Below are 16,028 nucleotides of genomic sequence, written 5' to 3'. Positions count from 1 at the left end.
CCTTTCATTGTTAAATTAATCCTGCAAAACAGCTATTGTAGTAGAAATGTATCACAAGATATCAAGTAAAAGTGAGGCCACATACTATGCATTTAGCCCGTGTGTGTCCAATCCCAGCACTTTCGTGTGTACCAGCCCTGCTACCTGCAGCCTGTCAGATCGTTTGGCTGGACACTGCACTTGTATCTCCCGGGTGCCTTAAACTGCTGGGATTGGATGCACATATGCTAAATGTCTATTGTCATTGTGGCCTAAATCCATCAACCTGCCTAATGCCGCGTACACAGGAGCAGAATTTACGTCGGAAAAATCTTGGATGGTTTTTCCGAAGGAATTACGCTCAAGCTTGGTTTGCATACACACGGTCACACAAAAGTTAGCTGAACTTTTGACCGTCAAGAACATGGTGAAGTACGACACTTCAACAAGCCGAGAAAATGAAGTTCAAAGCTTCAGAGCATGCGTCGAATTGTTTCCGAGCATGCGTAGGATTTTTGCGTGTCGGAATTGGTACAGACGATCGGAATTTCCGATCGGAACTTTTTCCGACCAAAAAATTAAGAACATGCTCTCAGTCTTTTGCTGGCTGGAATTCCGCCAGCAAAAATCCTATGGAGCATACACACGGTCGCATTTTCTGAATAAAAGCTCTCATCGGTCTTTTGCTGGCCGAATTTTCGATCGCGCGTACGGGGCATTAGTGTAACATTTTTAAATTAACTAATTAATGCTTTCTAGAAAATACCTTCTAATAATTTCGTCTTTCTTCTCTTTCTATAAAATGACATGGCAATAGAACTCATATTCAACTGCAGTATTTTATTTAGAGGAATGTATGTAGTTGTAAGATATGTTGGTGTAATGATCAGAGAGAGTTGGGGTTCATGTCAACAGATGTTGTTTTCCTGCATTTGATGTGCGTTTGGAATGGCCAGCAAAATTTTAGTGACTTTAATTGGGCAATACATATGGCAATTCAAAGGCTGTGTGTTGACCTGCTGCATTTCTTTTGACACAGCATGTACTGATAGGGCCTATTCACAGAACAAACGAATAAGCCTGGACGGCAGCACTCAGATACAACACCTTTATTCGATTAAAATGTACAGCAGTCAATCCATATGGTACAAAAGAGGTAGGGCCTATTCACACTTGTCTGTTTTTGAGATAGAAAAATACATGCATTTTGTCGTTGATATTGCATAGAAATCCCATTCCCATTTTTTTCTAGGGTTAGTTCACATCTAGGTGCTTCAGTTTAGTGTAAAAGAGAAAAGAAAATATATGGGCCTAGGTATATCTACATGTGTGCAATACCATGCCCGCTGCATATGCACAGAAAAGTGTGAATCCACGTGTGTTTGAGCTTCAGGCAAACCACTCCCTTTTCTTGTAAACACTCTGCCTTGCGTTTGAATGCAACTGCATAACAAGATAACAGGATATCATCTTTGAAGGGATTATCTTGTATAATTACAAAATGTATAGTGTAAGGTGTGTGATACATAAAAAATATTAGAGGAGGCCCTTCCATAGGTTGTGTGTAAGGATGAGCTCAAGGTTCGGTCCAAACACAGGTTTGGACCAAACTTTGGCTGTTTGGGCATTTATTCAAACATCAGACCTTTTGATCGTTTAGTAGGAGCTGAACGTCATATATATTGGTGGTATTTCTACCGCTATACTACAGTATATGACAGCTTCCTTTTTCTCAGTGGATGTTAAAGTGGAAGTAAACCCACAGATTTCGCTGTTTGCCTAAACAGTTACGTACATTCAAGGCATGCCTTGAAAGATAACAGTTACAAGTTTGCTTTAGCTCTGATGTGATTTGTCCAGCCATCACACTTGTAGCAACATAGCAACTTGCAGATCAAACAGAGGCTAAAATGGCAGCTTCCTTGACTGTAAAAGAATACAATTTTTGTCCCAAGGAAGCAGGCAGGTGTTGGCGCTTGGAAACCAGTGACAACACCGAACACATTCATTTACAGGCCCAGAATTCCTGGCCATGTAAACAAAGGGGCGGGGATAGTGCTGACATCACTGACCAAATAAGGCCACATGATATTTGTGCAATGACATTGACTGACTAAATATGGTTGTAGCAATATATGCTCAATTACAGTTTATTACCCGGGAACCCCCATCCCCTGTTTACGTTTAGCAGTGGGAACCAAGAAATGTCATTCAGCACAAGCGAGTGACAGGAATGGACTGTGTTGGCAAGATATTTTTCTTTCTATGGGTTGGCGGGCTTCCATGTTTATTGTGGATCTTCATTGCTGGGCAACGTGATTGACAACAAATGTTGTCATAGAACATGGGACATTTGTGGGGTTTTTTTTGTTAAAGGACCAGTCAAAAACTGTGATGTCAATTTGTATGGTTTACTTTTTTGTGAATGAGTAGGGTTATGTACCTGTGAATCTGCTATCCTGGTTCTCCTCCTACCTATCTCAGCGCACTTTCAGTGTCACTTACAACTCCATCTCCTCCACTCCCCTTCCTCTTTCTGTTGGGGTACCCCAAGGCTCCGTCCTTGGGCCTCTCCTATTCTCACTCTATACCTCTTCCCTGCGCCAGTTGATAACCTCCCATGGCTTCCAATACCACCTCTATGCCAATGACACCCAGATCTATCTCTCCACTCCTCAGCTCACCCCCTCGATCTCCTCACGGATCTCAAACTTACTGAATGACATATCGGTATGGATGTCACACCACTTCCTCAAACTTAATCTTTTTAAAACTGAGCCTGTTATATTTCCTCCTTCACGGTCCCCCCCCCCCCCATGACTTCACCATTAATATCAACAACACAACCATTGGTCCCTCCACACATGCCAGGGTCCTGGGTGTAATTCTTGACTCTGACCTCTCCTTCAGCCCCCATATCCAATCACTGGCTAAATCCTGCCGCCTTAACCAGAATTCAACCCTTCCTGACTAGCAACAAACAGAGAATCTAGTGCGCCAAAAACCAAACTCTCTAACAGACACGGGAAGCTGCCAACATAAAAGAGTGTACTCACAGAGCTCAAGACAAAACTGAAATAAATAAATATGTGGCGCTACCTCATCTAGAATAAGATAACAAATAAAAACAGTATGTAATGAAAAAGTAAAATGAAATGAACTAAACAATCTTCCAAATGACTAATAAAAAGAAGATAAATGACAATGGCATAAATCAATGTGCAAATCAAAGGATGATAAATAACGTGAGCTCACTAATAAAAGTGCATAAATATAAATAATTAATGATGCCTCCTCTCAATAAATAGTGACAAATGGTAGAAGAATCAATATTCAATCCAAGTGGATATAAACAGCAGTCCTCATTATAACGTGCAATGATAAAGTGATTAGCAGTAGCTCACCAATGAAAGTGCAATGTGCATAAATAGTGAAAAAGACAATAAATGCAACAATTAAGAAGACTCCTAATGTAACAATAAAACGATGCAAGAAAAAACTAGATCCAGTGCGACTTATATGAATAAATCAATACCAAGATACTGTGCATCAAACCAAAAGTGCAATGCGCATAATAGAGCAATTATGAAAGAATGTGTAGATATCTAATAATAATACCATACACAAAACATCAAAAATAGTAAGTGCATATAAGCAATGAAGTTCACAACCCAAAAAATATTTCTTAAAACAGTGATAAAAAAGTGCTTGTGCAATAATAAATATCAATAAATGTACAGAGATTATAAGCAGACTAAATAGAAAATTGTCCAAATAATCGCAAGAATGTGATTTGAAAAAAAGTAGCGTGCCACTCCAGATGACAGCACGGAATAGATCTTCTAGAGAAAATGAGGAAGTGCAAGTGCAGCGGACCACCCTCGGTGACAGCCAGTGTTGGATAATCAGTAACTCAGTCCAATCGGGTTCCGGAGTACACTAATCGTTTCCCCCCAGCCTCTCACCTGTAGTTGTGGCCCCCAATGGGCCGAATCGAGCGTGTCACCACTCACAGGTGCTGGAACTCTCTCCTTAATGGCCTACCCTTGCGCAGTCTATTATTCAGTCTATTATGAATGTTGCTGCTAGACTAATACACCTCACTAATCGATCTGTGACTGCCGCCCCTCTCTGCCAATCTCTTCACTGGCTTCCCCTACCCCACCGTGTAAAATTCAAAGTGCTAACCATAACATACAAGGCCATTCACAACATCGCCCCCATCTCCATCACCAACCTCATCTGCAGATATCGCCCAAATTGTCCCCTCCGCTCCTCCCAGGACCTCCTGCTCTCTAGCTCCCTTGTTGCCTCCTCCCATGCTCGCCTTCAGGACTTCTCCAGAGCCTCTCCTATCCTCTGGAACTCCCTGCCCCAGTATGTCTGATCAGCCCCTACCCTGTCCACCTTTAGGAGATCCCTGAAAACTCATTTATTCAGGGAAGCCTATCCCACACCCACATAACAACTATCCCCATCAAATCATTCTCTGCAGCTATTACCTTTTGTACCACCACCCCCTCCCTTTAGAATGTAAGCTCTATGAGCAGGGCCCTCCTGTACCTTTTGTATTGAACTGTACTGTAATTGTGTTGTCCCCCCTATACATTGTAAAGTGCTGCGTAAACTGTTGGCGCTATATAAATCGCATATAATAATAATAATGTACCTCATACGCCTCATTTACACTTGCTTAAAAATGTGGCATTGTACCCTCATTTTTAAAGCACTCTGAATGCCAATCAAAGCAGCTGTCAATAAATAAAAGGTGAACCTTGCAGTACTGTACACACTACTGAGTTTGTGCTGCTTTGCTTCAGAATTTATACCCCATGTTTCTTACTTGGCGCTCCAAAGCATTGCCAAAGCCAGTGGCGTTACTAGGATTGGTGTCACACCCCCCACCAACTATAGCCCCCTTTCACTACAGACCCCCCTCCACTAACTACAGACCCCCCTTTATTAAGTACAGACTCCCCACTCTCAGTATAGAGTGGGGGGTCTGTAAAGTCTATGGGACCCGAACATGAAAAATCAAAGGTCCTCATTTTGAAGGCTAATATGCAAGTTATTGGCCATAACCAGAGTATGGGGGCACGGGTACTGCCCTTGGGGACATGCATCAATGCAAATGTTTTTTTAAAAAATGATTGTTTTTAAAGAAGCAATGATTTTAATGATGCCTAAAGTGAAACAATAAAAATGAAAAATTCCTTTAAAAACAGTGCTTGGGGGTCCCCTTAGTCTGTCTGTCTGTAAAGGGACGCATCTATACCATGTATAGAACCCGCTGCAGCTAAGCTGACATTTGTAAAGAGATAAAAATGACATTTAAATTGATTATCATGGCTGCAAACCATTGCCAGCAATACAAAAAAAAACAAAAAACGGCGTGGTGTCCTCTCCAGTTCGTACCAGGCCCTTATCCGAGCATGCAGGTCAGGAAAAGGAGAGGAGGAGCGAGCGCCCCCCCCCCCATATCAGGCCACATGCCCTCAACATGGGGGGTGCTACGGGGCAGGGGGGCTCCCCCCACCCCAAAGCACCTTGTCCCTATGTTGATGGGGACAAGGGCCTCTTCTCAAAATCCCTGGGTGGTGGTTGTGGGGCAGTGGAGGAACTACCAGGTCAAACTTGCGACCTGGTCCTGGTGTTCCGCCACTGTCAGGAGCCCCAGTGGGGTTGCTAATCCCAGGGCTCTGAGCTGAGAGCATCTCTCTCACACAGCTGAGAGCCGGCATTGACAGTTCTCCCTCCTCCCTCACATGAAGAGGAAAGGAGACAGCCGATCTACTCCTTCTCCCCTTGCCTCTCCTGTGTGCACCACAAGAAGTGTGCTTCCTTGATCAAATGCAGTTTCGACCTTAGCTTCACATTTCCCAAGGTGTCTCCTTTCCCATGCATTCGAGGCAGGAGGGAGAACTGTCAATGCCAGGCCGGCTCTGAGCTGTAGGAGAGAGATGCTCTCTCAGAGCTCTGCCGAGAAAGCAGGTGGAATTTATGAGCACTAATAGGCATGGCTGATAGAAGGCACTGATAAGCAGGGCTGATAGGAGGCACTGATAAGCAGGGCTGATAGGAGGCACTGATAAGAAAGGCTGATAGGAGGCACTGATAAGCCAGGGCTGATAGGAGGCACTGATAGCCAGGGCTGATAGGAGGCACTGATAGGCAGGGCTGATAGGAGGCACAGATGGGCACTGATAGGAGGGATTGATGAGCACTGATAGGCTACACTGATAGGTGGCAGGGATGGGCAGCACTGATGGGCTGCACTGATAGGTGGCATTGAGCACTGATAGGCAGCATTGTTGAGCAATGATAGGTGGCACTGATAGTCTGCATTGATGGGCACTGATAGGTGGCACTGATGGGCGGTATTGATGAGCACTCATAAGCAGCACTCATAGGCTGCACCACTGGGCACTGATAGACAGCATTGATGAGCACTGATAGGGAACACTTTTGGGCATTGAGCACTGGTAGGCAGCACTGATAGGTTGCACTGATGGACACTGATAGGTGGCATTGATGAGCATTGATAGGTGGCACTGATAGGAACTGGTAGGAGGCATGGATGAGCATTGATCAGACCGATGTTGCAGCTGTCCTCTGGCATCTCTGCATTGAGAACCGAGCCTCCAAACATCGCCGATGGCTCAGTTCTCTCACCCCCCCCGAGCGGAGAGCTGCTAACTGTAAGAAACAGGGGTCTCTGCACAGATGGATCTAGGTGATCAGTCCACTCCTGTGTGGCAGATTATTTGGCAGCATTTTGATCAACACATTGATCAGATGTGAACAATGTTCTGATGGTGGTTGATGTTTTGCATCTTCCCCATAATCCCCATTAGCTTGTAGCTAAGAACCATGCAGAATGCCATGTTTCTGAAGGGCTCCATTCTCACCTGGTATCGGTAAGCAGATTGCTTTCCACCACAGTAGATCTGTAAATAGAATAGAACCGTGGATGACTGAAGTTGGTGCAAAGAAACAGTATCTGTAAAGCCGTGTACACACGAGCGGAATGTCCAACAGAAAAAGTCAGATGGAAGCTTTTCATCGTCTATTCCGATCGTGTGTAGGCCTCATCGGACTTTTTTTTCCCGAAAATTCTGACGGACCTAGAAATGGAACATGTTCTAAATATTTTCGACGGAACCAATTCCTATCGGGAAAACCAATCGTCTGTATGCTGTTCCGATGGACCAAAAACGGCGCATGCTCTGAAGCAAGTATGAGACGGAAGCTATTGTCTACTGGCTATTGAACTTCCTTTTTCTAGTCCCGTCGTAAGTGTTGTACTTCACCGCATTCTTGACGGTTGGACTTTGGTCGGACTTTGGTTTGACCGTGTGTAGGCAAGACCGCTTGAATGGAATTCCGTTGGAGTTCCGTCGGAGAAACCTTCGGAGTTTATTCCGACGGCAAAACCGATCGTGTGTACGCGGCATAAAACAACTTGCACCTTGCAGTTCATCAGCTCACATGAAGGCAGTTGCAGCTTTGTAACATACGTTCTATAGCTCCTCCCTTCTTCAGCAGAGTTTAGACATGAACTCCTCCCACCAAGAGATCATGGGGACAAAGTCCTCTGATATGATTAACTCTATAGTTGCACATAACTATAATACATTGTGCATTTACATAAAGAAATATGTCCCAAGTCACACTTCTCTATACAAACAGTAACGGTATACAAAATCCAAATGCATGGCCAATCTTATTGTCGGTAACTCTAAAACAGTACTTCCAAAATAAAAGTGGTACCTATTAACACAGAGCTGTGCATTTTTGACAGTTGCAAATGTTTATATTTCATAAGAATTGCTTCAACTGTAGACTATGATCTCTGAGTAGCATCTGTAGACTGAAGTTTTATTTCAACAATGCTGCCCCCTGAATGCAGGGGCAGTAAGATTTCAAAAGTACCACTATTTGTAACCCCTTTTCAGGGGCAGGAAGGTGGGTCATGCGGGTTGACCCTCCCCTTACAGCTTTACACCCAATACAGTGGCTGAGCCTTGACAAACAGGGAAGCTCAAGCCTCTGCTAATTGGGAGTTTAGGGAAGTGTCTGAGGGGGTCTCCACCTAGTAAAGCTTTTTGAAGATAAAAGGGCTTCCATCCTAGGATCACCTTATCCCAAAGGTAAAGTTGAACTGTTTAAAAGAAAAGTACAGCCAAAGATTGTTCCTTCTGCACTCCTGTGACCCATTTTCAGCTGACAGCAGGCTGAAGCCCGCTGTTGGCTGACGTCACAGAGCCGCTCCTGGCTGGGAAAGATCACAGCCATATGGACGGAATCCACCCAGAAGTCTGGGCCGGTGCCTATCTCAGCCTCTCTCAGACACAGTGAGACCCTGAGAGCCTGATCCAGCCACTCCCACCCCATCCACAGCCTAGCGCTCCAGTGAGCAGGGGGGGGCGGGCAAAGCAGAGAGTCGGTGACTGACAGTCACAGCATGTTTGATTATTTTACAAAGTAAAGTTTTTTTCTTATTGCAGCGGTTTAACAAAAATTGTATTGAATTGTATTTATAACTGAATTGTGCATATACAGTATAATTAGACTATTCTATCTGATTTATAAATTTTGTGTTCAAGGAACATGAGAATGAACCGTAACTGGTCAAGCAAGTATGATAAACATGATGACCAACGATGCAGAACTTACCTCATTGTAGTACCCAGCCCTAAGGAAGCTGACATATGTAGTATGTACAGTATAACAGTTGTGCAAATAAATTCATATATGATCCCTACTTGATTTCTACATTAATATGTTCAGTGAACAACATCTTATATGTATATATCAGTCACAAAACAGTTGACAGAAAAATTACATACACAGTATATGGCCACTTATTATGATGTGAATGACAAGTAATCAATAAAGCGTTGTTAAAACTTTTGTAACCTTACAAAAAATGTTTTTATGATCCTGTACCTTTAAAGCATGTTATACAGCACAGCACTTGTGTTGTGTCATTTGGCACTTTCTGCCACCTAAAAAACTTGGCTGATCCTGCCTGGCTATACCCTCCCCTCTGTAAACTGTATCATGACTGCTAAGCCATGACACCGTGGTCCCGATCAAATTAAAATCTTGCGAGCAACTAGGATATGAATATGTTAATTGCCTATATAGAGGGGGCAGCAAATAAGACACTCCCAATATAAATGTGCAAAAGTGATAATAATACAGAAAATAAGGTATTGCACTGCATCCTTTTTATAAAAAGAAAGGCACTGAGTGATTTATCCTGCTATAAGAGGGGATTCTAGTTAGTAGAGAAAGTGACTTAACAACCACTTTAAGTATGATAAGGATGATGACCAGTGGTACAGAACTAAAACCATTGTATTAAGCAACCCACAAGATGTTGACATTGCTTACATAGACTACAGTCATGTTTAGCCAGCATAAACTAATATTTGGCGGATCTCCCCCTAAGTAAAATAATGAATGCTAGAAAATCGAATTCAGTTAAAGCGGAGTTTCACTTGTTTTTCAGTTTATTAAAAGTCAGCAGCTACACTTTTAATAAACAGACACTCACCTGTCCCACGGTGCAGCGTTGTTTCCACCCGAAGCCTCACTCCTCTCCCCCTCCTCTCCGCGGCGCCATCATTGCTACTTAAGGCATCCGGCTGTGACAGCTTGCGGCTTCACAGGCGGGCTCTCACTGCACGTGTCGCGCTGCGCTCTCTTAGTTGCCAGGCAATCTCCTGGGACCTGTGACGTGTCCCAGTAGATGGCAGAGAGGAGTCCCCTAGGCGGCCAGACGACTGAAGCATGAAGTGGAACAGGAAGTACCTGTCAAAACTAGGTACCCCCTCAAAAAAAAAAAGTACATGCCAAATGTGGCATGTAAGGGGGTGAGGAGTGCTTGAAACAGAAGTTCCACTTTTGGGTGGAACTCCACTTTAAAGACCTTTTAAACTAGGAATGTCCAACCTTTTGTATTTCCTGGGCTACATTGGAAGAAAAAGAATTGTCTTGGGCCACACATAACATACACTAACAATAACGATAGCTGATGAGAAGAAAAAGTCATGCAGATCACAAGTTAATGATCACTAATACAAATATTTTATCTATCTGAGTAATACAACTTAATTTGTTTTGTAATATTTTTTATTATAAAAGTAAAGGAGGGCAACATAAAATAGGAGGGCATGGTTTCTTTGGAAACATATTTTCTTTTGAAAGATGTTTAACCTCAAGTAGAACTTTATCAACATCAGTCAATTGTGCTACAACCTGCAAAGCATATGTAGTAATATTACTTTGCTCTGGCTAAATCATTAAATATGGTCTAAATATGTATATTGGTACAAATCCAAGCATTGCCCTATCCAAAAGTGAGTCAATCACTCCCAAATAACTTATAATATTCTTACTGTATCTCAGCCACAGGATACTATATATTTTTGATTTATACTCACTCAGATACTGAGATTAGTTTAGGTTTTTCTTGTTTACTTACTAAAAGAGATGGCTGCCCAGAGCCCACAAATCACAGCATTAGCAGTCCAATAAGGAGTGATTGACTACCCCAATAAATTATAGCATTCGTACTGTGCCACAGAATATATTTTTTTTAGGTTTGATTAAACAATTTTCTTTATCGTACATCATGGGCCACAGAGCCTTAAGTAATTACTTAATGGGTTATGGGCCACCTTCAGGTGTTGACACTGGTATACCCAATACAGGAAGTTGACTCCCCTATATAATCCCTCCTCCTTCCAGGAGTACCTCAGTTTTTTCGCCAGTGTCTAAGGTGTTGGTCACGAGTGAAGATGTGCTCTGAGGAGCCCCAGGAGGGATCCATGCCGGATTTAAAAAACCTCCACAACTGGATCCATCCACGCCACTGTGACCACAGGATGGTACCCGGGCCTTGCATAGAAGAACAAGGTTTTGCCTGTAACACTTCTCTTTGAGGGCTGGACCCTATGAACCAGGACTCTTTTTAGTTTTGCTACATTACCTAAAGTTGTCCTGAGGGGTGCTATACAGGTCCAAAGGAGTGGAACCCCTATTAAAAGGGACCCGGTCTTTAAAGGTTTAACTACGCTGCCCGCCGTGATGGGTGAGGTCTGGATCTGTCTGTTTTCAGCAGTATTCTGCAGCGAGGAAAAGGTAAGAGCAAAGCTTAGGAACTGCAAAGTCCACCTATGACTTTTCTTTCAATATGTAATATTGTAATGCCTTAAAGCTCCTCTAGAGGGAGTAAGAATGCATATACCCTGTCAATCTGTGCTACTTACAGCAGCTGGATGGGGTTCTCCTCTACCCCAATTGGGGAAACTGATTGGCTGGGGGTACATGTACTGTTGCACATTACATTTGTATACAGTTTTGTGAAATGCTAGTGTGACAAGCACTAAAGGCTGACAAACTGCTAAAGTACCCCCCCGCCTGCCCGCACACCTACCCCCCCCCCTTTGAGGGGTGCGGGGCGTCTTCTTAGCTAAACATTTACTTGCCTATGCAAAAGAAGTTCTTCTCAAGGGAAGACAGTATTGCTGCATGGCGGCTGCAGCATCCTCTGCTCCTTCTGGTCCGTGTCTCAGACTGAAGCCATCCGCGTGCGCAGGCTGAGGTTTTTTACATTTGAAAGAACAAGGAGGGAGGGTCGGGGAAGGGACGTGGCTAAAGCGGTCAATCGCCGTGTGCAGACTCCGCATCCTTGTGAAAGCACACGGCGCACAGACAATCAGGTTTTTACCTGAGGGCATAAAAGCTGATGCTCTGAGAACTGAAGGTGTCTACCAGAGCAGCTGAAGCAAGGCTGCCACAGGACACAGGAGCGCTGGAGCACATGAGGGATGTACACAGTCATTTTCAGTACAGGAAAAGACATTATTGTTTAGCATCAGATTAATCTATGCTGCCATTGTTTTTCCTACTATTGCTCAGCAAATAGAGCAGTTCTTAGAGTGCCTCTGCTTTTGTGCCTAGCACTATGGCTTCCAAGGTTACTACTAAGGCACCAAAGGTTCCACCCCCAGGCGCTGGGAACTCCAGTCATGCCTCCAAACTGTCATCCTCTCTACAGATACCAGATATGGCAAGCCAGGGTGAGTCTTGGGAACCGATTGGTGGTGCAACTGCTTCTCACACTTCAGCCCCTGTATACATCACTGAAGATGCATTTTCCTCTGCCCTGCAGGGCTTAGAAGGAAGATTAGCGGCTTTAATCGCATCCTCCATCCAAGGTGATAGGAAGCATGCTAGATCCCTCTCCCCCACTCCAAACCCTTTACCAAGGGAACAGTGGGGATAGGATGAGGTATTACCCTTAGACGATCAAAAGGAAAAACAAGCCGACTATTCTTCTGTGGAGGAAACAACAGTTGATGAATCAGCTTCACAATCTGAGGTACAAATACTTACGGAAATGGTTCGCTCCACTTTCAGGCTATCCCTAACAGAGTTAGCTGAAAGTCCAGTTTCCTCCTTGGGTTCTTTGAAACCATTACAACCATGCGTTTCCGGTCCATGCATTACTATCTTATTACTAGCTTATTTATGCTGCTTATTTATGCTGAATGGGATCATCCAGATAAGCATTTTCTCCCTCCAAAGAGATTCTCAGTTCTCTATCCCATGGAGGAAAAATTCACCAAAAGATGGAAGGTTCCAGCAATTGATGCTGCGATTTCCAAAGTCTAACTTGTCCAGTAGACAATGCACAAATGCTTAAGGATCCAACAGATAAGAAGTTGGAATTCCTGTTAAAATCCTCTTTTTCCTTAGCAGGGACCGTTACTCAGCCTGCAGTCGCAGCAATAGGCATGTGTCAGTCGCTAAAGGACCAATTCACAGAGGCTCTTAAAGAGCTCCCTGCACAACAGGCCCGTGAGTTGGCCGAACTACCAAAAGCATTATGTTTTGCCATAGATGCTATGAAGGATTCTATTCACCAGGCGTCCCGCCTTGCTCTTGTGCTAGTAAACATGCGTAGGACCCTTTGGTTAAAAGATTGGTCAGCCTAAGCACCTTGCAAAAAGTTTCTGACTAGTTTCCCTTTTCATGGAGAGCAACTATTTGGCGATGATTTGGATAAATACATCCAGATGATTTCTAGTGGAAAGAGTACTCTTTTACCAGTCAAAAGAAAGTATAAACGTCCTTCATTTAAACTGACTTCTTCTCCTGCGCCAGGGGCATCTGCCTCTAGGCAGCGGCGACGGACTCCAGTGGCGTAGCGTGGGGGGTGCGGGGGGTGCCGTGGCCCCAGGCGCGACATTTAGGGGGGCGCAATTTTGTGCCAGTAGTGTCATTACCGGCTGCCGCCTCCTAATTTTATGTTCCTGTGTCCCCTGCGCTGCGGCCGCCATGTTAAGTATCTGGCGCCCTGTGATTGGCCGCATGGGGGTCATGTGAGCGCTCCTGAAGTCCCGCCTCCGCACATGACCCTATCGCGGCCACTGTCTTCTTCTCTTAGCCTCCGGGGAATCGGGACCGATCCAGGCGCAGGCAGGACAAGGTGTGTGTGAGACTGAGACTCCTTCTCCCTCAGTTCGTGTTACTGGCCCCAGGGGCGGGGGGTCCCGGGGGATGGGAGAGAAAGAGATAAATACTGTATGCAGGACAGTGTAGTATATATGGTGGGGTCAGCCAGTCCTCCAAGGAGTTTCTCTTCCCTTCTCATGGCTTTAAACATTGTGAAAGACTTTCACTATACTGTCCTGCGGCTGCATACAGTATTTATCTCTTTCTCTCATTCACTGACAGTGTCCAAAAAAATACACATCATGACATTAAATAAAATAGTAAACACATCACTACAATATATCACCACTGCATTGTTTATCATTTTCTTAGGCCCATTTCACACTGGGGCGGGGGCGGCGTCGGCGGTAAAGCGTCGCTATTGTAAGCGGCACTTTACCGTCGGTATTCGGCCGCTAGCGGGGGGCGGTTTTACCCCCCACTAGCAGCTGAGAAAGGGTTAACAACCACTGCAAAGCGCCTCTGCAGAGGCGCTTTGCCAGCGGTATAGCCGCGCTGTCCCATTGATTTCAATGGGCAGAAGCAGTGAAGGAGCGGTGTATACACCGCTCCTTCACCGCTCCAAAGGTGCTGCTAGCAGGACTTTTTCCCGCACCGCTCCAGTGTGAAAGCCCTTGGGGCTTTCACACTGGAGAGACAGCAGCAGCTGTTTCGGGACAGTTTGCAGGCGCTATTATTAGCGCAATAGCGCCTGCAAACCGCCCCAGTGTGAAAGGGCCCTTAGGTTAAGTGATGCTCCTGCTAGGGTGATTTTTGATATTTGCTCTATGTGTGGATTTTTTTTGCTTTAATTAACCACTTCAGCCCTGGAAGATTTTACCCCCTTCCTGACCAGAGCACTTTTTGCGATTCGGCACTGCGTCGCTTTAACTGACAATTGCGCGGGTGTGCGACGTGGCTCCCAAACAAAATTGACGTCCTTTTTTTCCCACAAATAGAGTTTTCTTTTGGTGGCATTTGATCACCTCTGTGGTTTTTATTTTTTGTGCTATAAACAAAAAAATAGCGACAATTTTTTAAAAAACACAATATTTTTTACTTTTTGCTATAATAAATATCCCCCAAAAAATAATTTAAAAAAACATTTTTTTTCCTCAGGTTTAGGCCGACACGTATTCTTCTACATATTTTTGGTAAAAAAAAATCACAATATGCGTTTATTGATTGGTTTGCGCAAAAGTTATAGCGTTTACAAAATAGGGGATAGTTTTATGGCATTTTTATTAATCTTTTTTTTTTTACTAGTAATGGCGGCGACATTATGGCGGACACATCGGACACATCGGACATTTTTGACACATATTTGGGACCATTGTCATTTATAGAGCAATCAGTGCTATAAAAATGCACTGATTACTGTGTAAATAAAACTGGCAGTGAAGGGGTTAACCACTAGGGGGCGAGGAGGGGTTAAGTCAGTACTAGGGAGTGATTCTAACTATAGAGGGGATGGGCTAGCTGTGACACGTCACTGATCTCTGCTCCGGATGACAGGGAGCGGTGATCAGTGACACTGTCACTAGGCAGAACGGGGAGATGCTTGTTTATATCAGTATCTACCTGTTCGTCCTCTTCGTGAGGCGATCGCAGGTATCCCCACGGCGATCGAGTCCGCGGGACCCGCCAGCCGACTCACAGAGCTCCCGGCCGGCGCGGGAAATTCAATGGGACTTACAGGTAGGCCCATTTGCCCAGCCGTGCCATTCTGCCGACGTACATCTGCGTGCGCCTGTCGGGAAGTGGTTAATCAGCAGCTTACCATAATAATATTGGTCTGTGTATCTCTTACTTCCAGGAGCGCAAAGTATTGTATATAGAATTTTGGATTGTTTTATCCTCCTTGTTGGGGGGTGTATAAAAATAAGGGGGCGCTTAGTAATAAATAATAAATTAACAGTGATCAATAATACATAATCGTTGTGAACAATACTGAACAGATATCAACATGAAATAAATACACATTATATGATATTTATTTCATGTTGATATCTGTTCAGTATTGTTCACAACGATTATGTATTATTGATCAATTAATTGTTAATTTATTATTTATTACTAAGCGCCCCCTTATTTTTATACACCCCCCACTAGCTCAAAGCTTGCTCACTAAGCACTTTGAGGGGAGCAGCTATTTTATACATTTCACCCATAGCGCGGAGTTCTTCCCTTTTCATTATCCTCCTTGTTAGTGTATGTTATGTGTGACCCAAGACAATTTATCCAATGTCACCCAGGAAGGTCAAAAGGCTTAGGCTCGTTTTTGAAGCTGGTCTTGACTGAATTGTCTATATGCTTACCTACATAGAGGCTTAATATTATAGTATCTTGATCCTTTTTAAATGCCCAGGCCCACCATTGTGAATAACCCCCTACAGATGCTAAAAGAAAGATATAGGAGATTGGCTTGTTGGATTCAATACAGCGATGATGAGTTATGTCAGGGTGAAATGGGGGGGTGTCCACATCTGGGGAATTTGTTTTTAAGTTGGGCCATGGCTCATATTCAACCAGATTTCAGC

At 44.1% G+C, this 16,028-nt stretch overlaps 1 protein-coding gene across 1 annotated transcript in view; it reads left to right on the top strand.

The window, feature by feature from the left end:
• LOC141108133 (beta-1,4-galactosyltransferase 1-like) overlaps nucleotides 1-16,028 on the top strand; it is a 225,648-nt gene that overhangs the window by 122,282 nt on the left and 87,338 nt on the right. The window lies entirely within an intron of this gene.

The sequence above is a fragment of the Aquarana catesbeiana genome, linkage group LG01 (genome assembly GCF_042186555.1).
Source record: "Aquarana catesbeiana isolate 2022-GZ linkage group LG01, ASM4218655v1, whole genome shotgun sequence".
NCBI lineage: Eukaryota > Metazoa > Chordata > Amphibia > Anura > Ranidae > Aquarana > Aquarana catesbeiana.
Note: the sequence above shows the minus strand (reverse complement) of the source record. Positions and strands in the feature narration are given on the sequence as shown.